General features: G+C 36.3%; 2 long non-coding RNA genes across 4 annotated transcripts in view; both read right to left on the reverse strand.

Annotated features, from left to right (window-relative positions):
- Window positions 1-15,325, reverse strand: part of LOC116597892 — a 143,080-nt gene that overhangs the window by 41,986 nt on the left and 85,769 nt on the right. The gene's annotated exons all lie outside the window — the stretch shown is intronic.
- Window positions 5,396-8,614, reverse strand: LOC116597893. Its single transcript, XR_004288840.1, has 3 exons — window positions 7,294-8,614; window positions 7,043-7,104; window positions 5,396-5,433 (listed from the first exon to the last, which is right to left on the reverse strand). It is a non-coding gene; the product is annotated as an uncharacterized LOC116597893 (long non-coding RNA).

Genomic DNA, 15,325 nt, shown 5'->3' on the forward strand with positions numbered 1-15,325 from the left:
TATTCCTGGCAGCTGCATCACAGAGAAGCCACAGTCTTCTAATGTATTGCTGGGACCATGAAAATAGATGTTAAAAGGAAACCCAGCCTTTTTTTTTCAAACTTCTTTATTAGCGTTCTTTGTGAAGAGTTGAAAACTCAATAAGGTACTGATGTTGGCCGAAGGGACATGTGTCAATACCTCTACACTAAAGGTCCCCCATAGGCATTCAGTGAAAGGAGAGGTCTGGGGTTCTCAACTCTGGCTGTACAATGGAATTATCGATTTTAAAACTACTAATGCCTCAGGTCTCTTCTACACCTGAATCAGACCATCGGCATGAATTTTGCCATCGTTTGTTTTAGATCCTTGGGTGATTACAACGTGCAGCCAGGGAAGAGACCCAATCACACGCTCTTATGACATGTAGGACTTCTCTCTCTTAAACCATACCTGACTTGATTGTGGATACATTTTTAAATGTACTATCTTTACAACTAGATTAGACCATAAGGGAGTTTATTTGCTACTTCCATGTTCATAACACCTAAAATGATGCCTGATTTGTAGTAAATGTTCAACGCATATTTACAAATACTGATATTAAACGAATGATTACCAGACAACATTTGTAAACAGTGAATGACTATTTTAGAAGTGATGAATACACTAGGAGAGGAAAGGTTTAGCATAGGACATATTGTTCAGAGAAAACTATGAAAATGTGGAATCATTGCTGGACGTTGAAGGCAGCGTGAAATGCGGAATCTTTGCTGGACGTTGAAGGCAGTGACATGAAGAACTGCGTGAACAGAGATTGAAAGGCCAGTACTAAGCATCTGGCCAGATGAGGAAACTACATCTCCGCTAAGTATCTAGTACTGCCCTCTGCATTCATGCTGGGATACCTGAGTATGCATGAATCTACCCATTTTTTTTTTTAAGTCTAGAAAATATCAAAAGCTAAATGTGTTAGAAAACATCATTTGTGATCACATAAAAAGAAAAGGAAAAGACAGCTAGAAGTTAGCGAATAGCCACAGATAATAAGTAACATTTCAATTTTACAGAAATGTTTCTAGTTTAGGAGATTTTAGGAGAGTTTCAGGAAAAGCAAAAGAATAATTTATATTTATTCCCATCAGAAGTTATACATCATATCTTCATTGATAAAATGGAGATTTGGGGGGTGCCTGGGTGGCTCAGTGGGTTAAAGCCTCTGCCTTCGGCTCAGGTCATGATCCCAGGGTCCTGGGATCGAGCCTCGCATGGGGTTCTCTGCTCAGCAGGGAGCCTGCTTCCCTTCCTCTCCTTTTGCCTGCCTCTCTGCCTACTTGTGATCTCTGTATGTCAAATAAATAAATAAAATCTTTAAAAAAAAATGGAGATTTGGGTTAAATCACGGTACAGTCAAGAGGACTTCAGTCTTGTTGAAGATTTCACATTTTATTTGTAGGATAATAATACTACGTGGTCAAATTGTCTTTGAAATTGATTTTAATATGTTCATCTAGGTAAGAAGAACACAGCCAGTTTTTTTCTGCAGGTATGGAACTAATAATTTTTCTGTGATTGAGCATTATATGAAGTAGATGGCTCATGTTTACAGACCATATTGGATTATCCCTCCAAATCTTTAAAAACTAGAATCACACTCAGCTGGACAAAGCGATCAAACTCAGAACCTTATGAACACTTGGAATCCCATGAGAAGTGCAACGAAAATATGCATCACTTGAGCAGAATGAAGGGAAGGAAGGACTCCATTATGTACAGAACTTTTTCTTTCTACCTCTCTCAGTACGCTAAAATTGCCCTTATTGGTGCCATGTAGAAAATATAACACAATTAACTTATGGTAGATTTATCTCTGATGAAATGTAAATATAGGCTTTTGGTAATTATCAAGCTGAGAAGAACTGTATTTGATAGGGTATACATGGGCTTCTGTTCTGTCACTTCCCCTGAAAGTTTTTGTGAATGGCTTAGATTAGGAGATACAGAAGGAACTGTGTTCATTTTTATTATAACATAAAGCTTGGAGGAGAGTTAATATTTTGGAATACAGAGTCAATATGCAAACAGATTTCTCTAATATAGAATTGCCAATGAAGCTAACATTTAACAGCAAACTATAAACCGGTGGATTTAAATTCCAAATATCAGTTAGGTTCAGTATAACAAATACCAAAATTTATATCAAAAAGACCATCTGTTGAATATGAGCCCCAAATCAAGAGCTATAGTGGTAAGAATTATAATTCTTACCATAATAATTGTGTATAGGCTTTAAAAAAACACAACTACATAAAGAAAGCATTTTTTAGATTTTGTTTGTCACACATTTAGAAAAGTAGTGATAAAGTGTAATAAAAAAAATCTGAATCCCACTGTTCCAAATATATAGATATATATGTGTATATACATATACACATATATATGTGTGTATATATATACACACATATATATGTGTGTATATATATACACACATATATATATCTCCAAATCTCCAAATATTTTTAACAAAATAAAATTTTAGCAAAATAAATTGTACCAGTGATTGCCTGATGGCATTTATCAAGGAAAATTAGTCTCAGGGCAACTTGGAACTCCTTGCGAGGAGTTTAAGAGCTAGTAGCCTTCATAGTTGTTTCACATGATTTAGATAAAACACAACAAGGAACATTTTATTGTGGAGAAATGAAATGGTTCACCTGCACTGATCCTGGATTTACCTTCTAAGGGTAGAACTTTAGATTTGGAAAAGACTATAGCAACCATCTGGTCTGAATTCCCTGGCAGTGAAATATTTTTTTGATAGTATATGGAATCCCAGAAGGAAAGAAATCTTACAAGTTTATTAATACATTATCAGTAAGGTATGTGAATACCCTTTAAAACATGCCCACTAAGTACTCAATAGCCAATTAGCTAAGTCACTATTTAACCATGAAATTGAAAGATGGATTCTTAACTATTGAAAATTCTTGTGATTCAAATTGACATATTCAGTCTCCATCTGTCTTTTGAACTCCAGACTTCAATAGTCAAGTGCCAACTAACCATCTCCACTTATCATATCCAAATTGAATTCTAATTTTCACTCTTTCCTACCAGTTCCTATCACAGGGTTTTCAACTTTTACTGTTAACCATTCTGTCATCTTAGTTTTTTTTTTTTTCTAACATCTTTATTTTTTTAATTTATTTTTTATTTATTTTCAGCATAACAGTATTCATTGTTTTTGTACCACACCCAGTACTCCATGCAATCCGTGCCCTCTCTAATACGCACCACCTGGTTCCCCCAACCTCCCACCCCCCACCACCACTAGTTTTAAATGGACATTTTAGTCCATATAAAATAATTACTGGGGGCACCCGGGTAGCCCAGGCAGCCAAGGCTCCCATTGGTTTCCAGTCAGGTCATGACCTTGGGGTCTTGAGATGGGGCCCACACCGGTTCCACCCTCAGTGGGAAGTCTGTTTGGTTCCTCTCTCCCTCTGCCCCTCCCACTCATGTGTTCTCTTTCTCTCTTTAAAATAAATAAATAAATATTTTTTTAAAAAATAAGCTGATCACTAATATTTGGATTTATGTCTGCCATCACCTTATTTGTTTTCTATTTGAATCATTGGTTTAATACTTTTTTTAAATTTTCTTTTTAGTTAATCAAATATTTTAATCATTTTATTTTAACTTGTTAGCTATACATTTTCTAGCTTTCCATTTAGTGGAGTCCATGTAGATTACAATATGCATCTTTTGCTTATTATGGTCTCTTACAGATTTCCTTGTCTTCATAAATGGTGATTCCATTTTTATAGCTACACAAGCCCAACCCTTGGAGTCATCCCTGATTCTTTTCTTTCTTTCTCCCACAAATACAACCTATCAGGAAAACCCTTTGGTTCATTTACAAAATATATTCAAAATTCAACCGTTTCTAACCACTTCCACTTTAGTCCTCTAGTATAAACTATAACCAGCTTTAACTTAGCCTGTTTGAACTGCTTCTTCATCAGTCTTCTTCCTTTGTTGCCTCACTAGAATATATGTTCTACTTCCCATCAGAGGGATCCTTTAAAATGTAAAACCAGATGGCATCTGTACCATGCTCAAAACTCTACAAAGGTGGGGAGCCTGGGTGGCTCAGTGGGTTAAACCTCTGCCTTCGGCTCAGGTCATGATCCCGGGGTCCTGGGATCAAGCCCCGCATCGGGCTCTCCGTTCAGCGGGGAGCCTGCTTCCCCCCCGCCCCTGCCTGCCTCTTTGCCTGCTCATGATCTCTCTCCCTCTTCCTGTCAAATAAATGAATAAAATCTTAAAAACAAAACAAAACAAAAACTCTACAAAGGTTGGCCATCTCACTTAAAATAAACTTCTGAATCCTTGCCTTACCCTCCAAGAGTAAGGTGGAGGGTATCTTATCCTCCAAGATCCAGCACCACCTGATCCCAGTTCCCTCTGTAGCCTTACTTCCTACAGTTCTCCCTGTTCCTCACTCCTCTCTAGCCTCACTGCTCCCATGTAATTCCTCAGATACATACCACACAGCCTCTGCCTCAGACATGTGAACATCCACTATCATGGCCTAGAATAGTCTTCCCACAGTTACCATTTCATTTGCTTTCTCACTTCAGCCATGTCTCTTTTCAATTGTCCCCTCTCCAAAGGGGAATTCCTTAAACACCTTTTCTAAATTAAGACTCCCTGCCCCCTTATCCCTTTGCTCTACTTCAACTTTCTTCATAGAAAAACATGACGTACTAACCATTCGTCTTCACGTTTGTCATCCTTCTATTCCTCTTTTTATGCAAAAATCAGAAAGGCATAGATTTTGTTTTTTTGGTTCCTCTTCTACTGTCTAGAAGAGGTATGAATGGACATCAAGAGAAGCTCAATGGATATTTATGTAACTTAAGAATGATTTAATAAATGATTCCCAATTGTTAGAGAGTTATATATCTCCTATATATTTTCATTGCTTCATTTATGTTCTTTTTCACAGTTTTTCCAAGGAATTCCACTGAATTATGCACATCTACATCTTACCTAGAATGTACAGTCCTGGAGAATGTGGTTTACACCATCCAGAGCTGACTACCCTTATGCACAGGCCAGGCAAAGACATCCTCTCATATGCATCCGAGCTGAAACACCATCTCTCCTCTTTGTTATATTGCCCTAGCCACCCAAGAGGTACATGCTTTCAGATCTTGCCTTATTACTTACCATCTCAGAATCACTTACTGCTGACCCTATTTTTAAATGAAATTCATGCACAGTCAAAACTATGCTGCTAAGGGCTGAGTACAGCATAAAGTAAAGGCATGTAATATGTTATTTTCTCAAAGTACTCACATGTTTCGTTCTCTCTCATTATCTCTCTCTCTTCCTTTCTCTCTCTTTTGCTCTCTCTCTCTCTCTCTCTGTCTTCTTTACCAGACAGAACTGTCCAATGGGAATAAAATGCAAGCCACAAACGCAAGTCATTTAAGTTATTTTAAATTTTCTAATAACCACACTTTGAAATTAAAAAGAAAAAGGGAAATTGGGATAATATATTTTTCTTAATAAAACATATATCTGAGCATTATGAGTCCAATAAGTAACCAATAGGATGATATAACAGTCTGGTTACATCATGAGTCTTCGAAGACGTTAAGCTAAAGCACGAGTCGTTCCCATGCAGAATGTTCAAACCTGATTCTCAAGGTTGTGAAGGCAGAGTGAGGGAGAGAATGAAGGGTGTGAGTTGGAATCATCTTAAGATCTTTATAGAAATGGCTCATTTGGAGACAAAAAGCATTCGTGATTAGAAAAAATACCTCAAACAGTTTAGGAGTCACCCCATTTCTTCTCCCAATTTGGAACTAGAATGAAAAACAGAATTCTTTGAACAGGAATTAATAGAGACTCTTTCACTTCCAGTGTTTGAAGATCATATGATGTGAGAGCTTGGCATCCTTTCAGACCTGTCCTAAATCATTGCCTATCACACAACACTCATTTTTCCAAATAGAGGTGAAAGACCACATCCTTAACGTCCATTTTAGCTAAATACATCCCTTTTGGCCTAATGTGTAAAACATACCTAGATTAACAATCAGGCTCTGACACAAATCACTGCTACCTTCCCTTTCCCACCTTCTCTCTCTGCTGGCTTTTCTCCAGTGAAAAATTCAGGATTTTCCACTGGATAATACCTGGTGTCTGTGTCCTTTTAACTTGGGCTTTTAACCTCTTTGTGTTGAAGTAAAAGGGATGTCATATTAGAACAAAAGTTATTGAGAAAGACAAAATTCAATATCGAAGAGTAGTCATGCCATTGCAGAGCAATTCTGAGTTTTATTTGCTTCTCCATACCATTTTATATCCCATGGTAGAGCGGTCAAATATGGGAAGTATTCCAGGAAGTTCCAATGGTCTGTGCATTCAGGTATTGGTACTGCCTTAGTACTCCCCTGTGACTTGATCCATCCCTCTAAGATTTACATTGTAACAACAGTAGTCTAGACCTGTCCTAGCTGTCTATATATATATACACACACACACACACACACACATTTTCAAAATGCTTTGGAAAATGATTTAAAAATCACCAAAAGAATTTGTTTTTTTATCATCAGATGCTTTCTCATTTTCAAATGATAAGAACAATGACAGATACTCGATGTTCTTGAAATTTTTTTTTAATATGCAAACTGCTTGATTTGAGATTAAGAGTTTAGTGGCACACAACAGCCTGTGTAACTTCAAATGTCTTCATTATTTCAAATCCAAATTTAAAATTCAGACACCTAGTGTTACTTAAATGTACCCAGGTTTTTGTGGTTTAATAATAACATCTGTTTTGGTTTTTCAACCACAAAAGTGCGTTTAATCTGTTCTTCCTTTAGTTGAACTTTTCACATCTGCTTCGGCTTGGTTCCCATAAGCTAAAGACCAGATCTTTTCCAAAAGTAGGAAGTCTACCTGTACCACTGTTGTTCCAGCTCAAAAGATCTGTTTTTAATACCAGCTGAACATTTCAAAAGAATAACAAAAATAAACTGCTTACCCATAATGCATTTCTTATGCTTTTTGGCTTGCAAATCATCATGTGGTCATTTTACGAATGCACTGTTGGGCAGAAATTCTTCAGTTAAAACAGTGCATTGTCAGATCACACATGCCCAGGTAGTCCTCCATCCCCCAACTTTTTTAATCATGGAAAAAGAGTGTATCTTATGAAGTTGATGATTTGTGAGAAAGTTACACCAAGGATGGACAGTGGCTTTAAAACGCCAGTGGTTTATTTTGGACACATACCTAATGCTTATCTAAAGCCCATGGGTCCTGAAAAGTAGGCCGGAAAATGTTGCAAGGACAATATTACTTCACAAATTTTCCACAATTGTTTGCTGCTGCCAGACTTCAACTCTCCTTCTGTTGCCTCAACCCTGAGACACATACCAAAATCAGATTCTGAAACAAAATCCTTGGAAGCACCTTTGAAAAAACAACTGAGGCACTGAGAAGAAAAATTTTTCTTCACTTATGAATTTGTTTGAGAAAGTTCTTGAATAAATGAGTGCCTGGGTTAGATATGTGTTAATTGTTTTTCTCAAGTGGAAGGATTAACTCTCTTTATCAGCATTTACATGAGATTGAACAAAGCTGAATGTTCCGTCTTTATTTGGACAAGATTTAATTGATATCAAGTTAGTCTAATTATTTTATTTTAGAAATTTATTTTGAATATGTGAGATGCACATAATTACATATTTTTCCTGACACATGATTATGTAATTATATTTGGTCCTGTTTCCAGGACAGAGTAACACAGCACACTGCAATTAGTAGGTGTTCAACCCATGCTTGGTGAATGAGGACTAATGAGGCAATATAATGGGGAGAGCCTGGTACAGTACCTTTGTCTATGCAAACAAGATGATTTCGTGATTTGAATAATTTCCCAATGTCTAACATAAATAGTGGCTGTCAGTGGGGATGATTCAACTTAATTCAAAAACATACTTATTGGTTTTATGATACATGCAAGTCACTATGATAGTCACAACAAGAAAAACAAGGATGAGTAGGAGTTTTACAAGGTTAAAGCAAAAGAGAAGGATGCAAAGCATTAAAAATGCTTCAGGAAAAATAACCAAGCACGGCTATGGTACAGCTAACAATTGAGACAGGCCTTGAGAGAAAAGCAATCAAAATTTTGAGAATTTTGAATAGGACATGGGCAGGAAATGAAAAGCAAGAAGGGAAGTGATCTGGTAAGAAAGCAAAAGATTTCAGGTCTAGAGAGTAGTATTAGGAAAAGTAGGGAATGACAAGCAATCTAGTTTGTCTGGAGCACAGCTTAGAGAGAGAGGATTAGAGGAGGATAAAGATAGAAAAGTGGCTCAGTGGCGCGCTGTGGAACGCTTTAAACGCTATGCCAAAGAACTTGTATATAATTCAGTAGGAAATGAGAACCCAGATCTTCAAATCAGGTTTTCTTAATGCTATATTCAAATTAATTACCACAAAATTCAATCATTTGCCCGCATAGACAGAACCAAATAATTAACATTCTTTTCCAAACTTGGTCATATACATTTGGTATAGTTCTTCAATTCAATTTTTGTTTAAAAGAGAATTCATGAGTGTGTGTGTGTGTGTGTGTGTGTGAGCATGCGCGCATGTGTGTGTGTGAGTATGTGTATGGGGGGAGGTGTCAGTCCTATTTCCTGATCCTTAGATTAGTTAGTGGGCTTGGAGACAAAGCAGAGAAGTCTCTTTTAAAGTTCCTAAAGCAAAAACACACACTCTCTGACCAAGAGAAAGAAATCCTAAAAAAAATATATGAGTAGAAAAACCATGCTTGGAAAGTCTTGCTTCCAAACATTCAAAATTAAATGCCTATCATGATCTATCAGATTATTGGCAACTGTAAGATGCTCCATATAAAGACCTTTAGTCAAAAGACAATAAACACAGTATTCATAAGAAGACAAGAAACAAGGAGAATTCAAATTCTTTTCACTTTGTTAAGAGAGTCATAAAAGCAACTATATAAATCTTAATTGAGAAAAGCTTCACAATATAAAAAATAGGAGTGATGGCGTGTTAAGGAATGTAAAATTTTACTTTTTTATCATGGTGTGCACTCTCTCTCTACACACACACACACACACACACATATGTTTATACTATATATATAGTATAAATATATAAACATATGTATGTTTATATATTTATACAAATATATAAAATCAAATATATCACACACTTGTATATATGTTTATATATTTATATATTATATATATAATATATTATATATTTATAAATACATATGTTTATATATTTGTATAAAGGACATAGATCATACCCTCACTAATTAACTGATTTACCTTTTACTGAGATATAACTATTTAAATTGAGTCTAGAATATAAAGGTGAAAAAGATTAAATATGTCACCAATGTTTCAAGATAAATTACTATTCTTATGCTCATTCTCTCCATCCCAGCCTGGCCCACTTCCAGTGTTCTCTCCCATCTACTGAGTAATACGAGGCAGTGCTCGTGACCCCACCCTCTTTTCCTCCCCTATATCCACCTCATCATCATGTCTTGCAACTTTAATCATGAGGTATTTTTCAGTCCCAAACCTATCATCAATTCTACCATCCCACTCCAAACCACCATATTTCCATATGTAGACAATTGCAATAGTATTTCATCTCATATCCTTGCCCTTCTGCAACTCATTCTCCATGCAGCAGGCAAATTGATATGAACTTGTCACCACCTTCTACCCTGGTCTCTATCCTTCTACCTTAATTTTAGGATTTTACTCACTGTTGTATCTCTACATTTAGCTATCAGTAAAATCTGACTTAATTTAATCAAAGAGGTGGTCCCTATAAAAGAAGTAATTAGAAATGAAGAAAGGTTGGTAATTTTGCTCTTACTCCCAGAAGTAACTAAATTTCACATAAATGAAATAGTCTCTTTCATCCACAAGGCAACACTATCTTTGCTTCTTCATAGGGTTCCCATGATTACTCATTGGTTTGGTATTCTAGAAGGGACTTGATTCAGAGGATGAGACACCAAATTCTTTAGAAGTCAAAAGTAAATTTAAAAATTTAATTCATGAAAAAATTCTTATAGCCTTCCTTAAAAATCTTCCACATTTCATTGGGTACAATACTTCCAGAACTATGTTATTACCTCAGACTTGGGGTAAGCCTACTATTGGAGGCTATCCAGACTCAGTTCTTAACTTATATTTCAGAATTCCACAATGCATTTTCACTTCTCATGAAGGATTAAAACCACATCATGATAGAACAATCTATAAGAGTCATAATGCTTTTAACAAGTAAGAAATGGATTAAAAAGCACTTTATGGCTTGTTAAAGAAATCCCCCTTTCCTCAGAAGCACTTTTTAGTGTCTTATTAGTGGCATTTGATCTGACTGACATATTGACCAGCAATCTGAACAGAAGACAGATCATTTCCACTTTTATCACAAAGGGAATATAAATTTGTGACTGTAAATTCAAGAGGGACAACTTCCAAAGAATTTCTTTAGAATAACCCATACCCTAAAACCATTTTTAAAGTCTTTCAGATTCTTCCTCAGATTCCTTGGTAAATCAGTATCTGAAGCTACACTTGATACTAACCTATTGTTTTTATTTGAATTTGTAAATAGACAAAAGTAGAATTGCTCTTAATGTGAAAGTGACTTAAAATACCAACCCTCTCCTGACATCAATAGGAAATTAGTATATTAGTAGTCATACCATTACTGGAGAGTGTTTTGTAGTTCTTTATCTTGTGTTTTTTATTTTTCCATGTTTGCTGTTTTGTATTATGCACACATTAACACTAATTGGCTTTTGGTTCCATATTCTCATTGATTAATGACTCCTCAAGTTGGAGATGCCACAGCTCACATCTCTTTCTACAATTCCTAAGATAAACAGTCAAATAAGTCTGACTGTAACACAATAGTAAATGTCTCATCATTTCACTGCTGTGTGAAACACTGAGCTGTGAGTCAGCCGAGCATCTACAGAACATACTCAAGTATTTCCTTTCAACCACACTATTAAAGTCTCTCAGTATCTAGAATTACTACCAGCATAATTACTGAACATTACTTGGCTTTGTTTTCATTGTTTACAGAACAAGGAAGGAATTAATTGCAGGTATATGAAAAATGTATATGCATATGTGCATTTTAAAAGGGTTTTGGGAGATTTTTAAAAATTTTAATTCCATCCAAGTAAAATCCCACAGTTCAGATCATGGATGTTGTATGAATACTTTGAAGGACCCAACTTGATTTTCTGAAAACGCAAACACACAAAAAGTAATTTCTTTATGGCACTTATGGATTTATCACCTAAACACATAAGTTCATGCGTTTCCAGTGTCTTGGTCTTTATTTTGCAAATGTTTCAGCAGCATTTACTATCACTGAAGTAGTGGCAACATGTTTTACTTAAGATCAAACAATTTCCCAGAATCTGGCAAGATTTAACAGAAATTTAAAACAATACTTTCCAGGGAAAACGCTAACCATCTGCAACTGTTATTGTTAACACTATTCTTTTCTCTTTTTTCTTCCTATATTATTTATACTTCCTGTTGCTCTCAAAGCATTCTATCTATCATTAGCAATTAATTGTAAACAAATGGTTGAAGAGGATGTTTATGTTTATAATCTTTTTTCCTAAGGCAAAGAAATACAGTATCCTGTTTCAATCACATGAATATCCTATCCACAGGTCTACCTGAGCTCAGCTAAAAAAAACCCATGGCCGAACAGAGAAATTATTTCTTTCAGAAACGAGGGGCATTACCTAAAATCATATTCATACTCAGGGTGGTTGGGTGGATTTCTTTAAAAGGAAAAAGAGCTAAACATGTTAATAAGGACTTCTTTAAATTAATAGTTTAAGTTAGAGCTATTCAGAGGAGAAAACACACACTTAGATACATTTGCACATAAAAAGAAATTGAAAACATCAGAACCCTACTCTGTTGTTTCCTGTTACTTTGTCCTGAGCACATAAGCCCAGCTACCCTGGAGGAAGTGGTCTTAAACCAAATTATGTCCCCGTTTCTTCGTTCTTGTCTTAACCATTGGGATACATCGTCCAATGCCACCCACTTGTATCTCTGCCAGAGTGAGTGCACAGTGACTTGTTCAGTTGGGTTGCCTCTTTGATGTTGTTCAGCCACCATTTCCTTTCCCTTCACTTTTATCTCCGTCCTGGCTCTCATTCCTGCAGCATCCTCCTTTCCAGATGGTCTCCATCTCCCCCTCAGAAGTGCCCAAAATACTCCAGCTTCCTCCTCTTGATCTTTCCCCACCGACAGCCACGTTATCCTTCAGGATTTTAATACCAACCTATCCCCTGCTTTAATTATTTTACTCATGGATTATTTTTATGGGGAGAAAGAGCCACAAGAAAAGATCACAGAATCCTTAGTAAAATGGTTGCATTGTAAGTATTACTTCCCAATTATTTTCTGAGATATTGGATGCTTTGTTCATACCCAGTAACTATTATTTACAGGAGCAGCATTCAGTACTGGGAATTCAGATATAGATAAAACATGGTTAATGAGAGAAGATAAATGAGGTCTGGACAAAGTATGGGGGATACTCACTAAAAACTCAAAGGGAAAACAACCAATTGTGCTTACGGGCATGTCATAGAAAAGTTCATGCAGTTGGGTCCAGGTAAGGAAACTGTGGAGATACAAATATAAAGCAGTATGCCAAGTTCAGAGAATTTTAAGTAGTGTGTATGACTATTGTGAAGCTTCTAAAAGCAGGTGGTGAAAATTCAATCGTTTATTTTCAGAAGTAGATACCTTAAAAAGGGCGTTTCATGCCCTGATATTCTTTTTTTTTTTTTTTTTTTTTTTATTTCCAGCATAACAGTATTCATTATTTTTGCACCACACCCCGTGCTCCATGCAATCCGTGCCCTCTATAATACCCACCACCTGGTACCCCAACCTCCCACCCCCCATCCCTTCAAAACCCTCAGATTGTTTTTCAGAGTCCATAGTCTCTCATGGTTCACCTCCCCTTCCAATGCCCTGATATTCTAACTTGTCTGGAAGGCAACAGCAAACATTGAAAGATTTTAGGTAGGTAAAATGTGTGATACTATCTACAGTTTTAAGTAATTCCTATGACTGCAGTATGGTGAATGAATGGACGAGAAAAAAATCAGGTTTCTTTACCTGATAAAACACCAAATAATAACTCCAGTGGGAAGTGCTGGAAGTGTAAGTGAAAGTAATATTGATGGATTCCATGAAAAAAAGAAGGTGCAGTCTACGATTTAGGATACATTAGAGGCTAGGACCATGTTAGGAGGATAACGCAGAAAAAAAGAATCTGGAAAGCTTCCAAATCCCTGATCTGGGAAGTAGGGAAAGAGATGCCATTGGCTCTGGTTTAAACACATTGAACCTGATGTGCCAGTAAGTGTCTGAGTAAATTTAACCAGAAGGCAGTTACAGTTTAGGAGCAATGACTTGACTAAAGGCAATAATTTGAGAACTATAAGTTATCTGATGGTTCCAGAACTCAAATGTATCAGTTAGGAGCCTGGGGGAAAAGTGTAAAGAGGAGAAGAGGTCAAGCCTCAGTTCCCAGAAAATACCAGCTGGGGAGCTTGCAGTGAATATTAGGAATGACTGAGAACAAATTCCTATAAGGTAGGATGCAAGTGACAAGGTCAGGTGCCACTGAGAAGTATTTTGAAAAAAATGACTAGTGATTGTTCATCGGGAATTAGACAAATAAGGAGGGTAAGTAATGAAACAGTATGATACATTATTCGAGAATTTGAAGAGGAACAAAGGTGATAAAAGATGATCATTATCATGGGGCAATTATTTTTTAAGATGGGAAAAGCCGTCACATCAGGAATGCAAAGAATCAAAATTTAATGGAGGACAAGGACATTTGAAACAATTACCAATTAACATGAGTACTATGATCGAAAAATAGAACTGTGGGAACATTGTTAGGAAAACCACAATCACCTCCTCTTTCTGTGAATGTGAAGGTCAATAATAATTTAACTCTGAATTTACTGCATACATTTGAAGGACTTATTTTCTGAAACAAGGTGATTCATAGAGTGTTCAAACCCAAAGACATATTAGACATAGTGCAGTTACGTTCTCTCATCCAATCCTATGAGGAAGAGGAAGGCCTGCTGAGGTTGGGCAGCACACCAAAGTCAATCAGAATGCCAGTGGCAGAGTTGTAGCAGAGGTCAGCGATTTGTCCTATGGTGGGTTTATCATCATTACTTGTTGCCTTACCTTTTCAAAGTCTAAGTTTTAAGCATACAACTCAGATATATGCAAGAAATTCATTATGATTTGGATTGATCACAGGAACCCTGATAACAGACACCATTCTTTGCTGGTTAAATATCACTTTATCTTATTTAAACAGGCACTTTTCAGAATGTCAAGTTTTGACTCAATTGAGCTATATTACTTATTGAGAATTAAATATGTCTTGCCTATCATAAGTTGTGACATGAGCAGTCATGAGAATTTTATTTCCCCAAGAAACACAAAGATGGATTTGGAGTTACAGTCTCTCACTTAAAATAGTGCAAGGAGACACAAGTTTGGTTTTGCTGTTGTTCTCTTACTATTTGGTTGTTTTTGTCTTTCCAGTGGTGAAAGCAAGAGTGGGGAAAAAAATCTTAAATTAAACTTTCCTTCTTAACTAAGCAAAAACAAAGCTTTCGTTTTCAGCCTCAACTCCCTTCAAATCTTTTACTCTAGTCCCACTGACACTGTCACTTCAAAATCACAGCATAATGCAGTGCACTGTTTTCCAATATCAGTAAAACAAAAGCTTTATTGAATAAGTATGTGTGAAAATGCTGTAAACAAAAACATCTCCACAGGCAGCACCTGATTGGCTCACAGCAATGCTCTCCATTGTCATATCAGAGCTCAGCAAGTAACTTCCTAGCATAGCAGACTAACGTTTCTTTCAAAGTTGTCTTTTGCAAAAGAAGAAAGCAAACAAAGAAAATTAGGATAAATATTTTCCTGGCCAAACTGGGAATAAACCATTCTCCTCAACTAGAAGAAGAAAGACTGCAAAGAAAAATTCTTGCCTGGCACCTCTTCTCTTACTCTACATATTTTTGAATGAATTTTTGAAAGTGTCTCCTTCCCTCTGTAAAGTCTCCAGGTGCCTGTGCTATACAGTTTTACTCTTAACTAAGGAGTAAACATGGTTGCATCTGTTTACCTACACATTGTCTGCACATTCAGTCTTTACCTAATAG

Source organism: Mustela erminea, chromosome 8 (assembly GCF_009829155.1).
Source record: "Mustela erminea isolate mMusErm1 chromosome 8, mMusErm1.Pri, whole genome shotgun sequence".
Classification (NCBI taxonomy): Eukaryota; Metazoa; Chordata; class Mammalia; order Carnivora; family Mustelidae; genus Mustela; species Mustela erminea.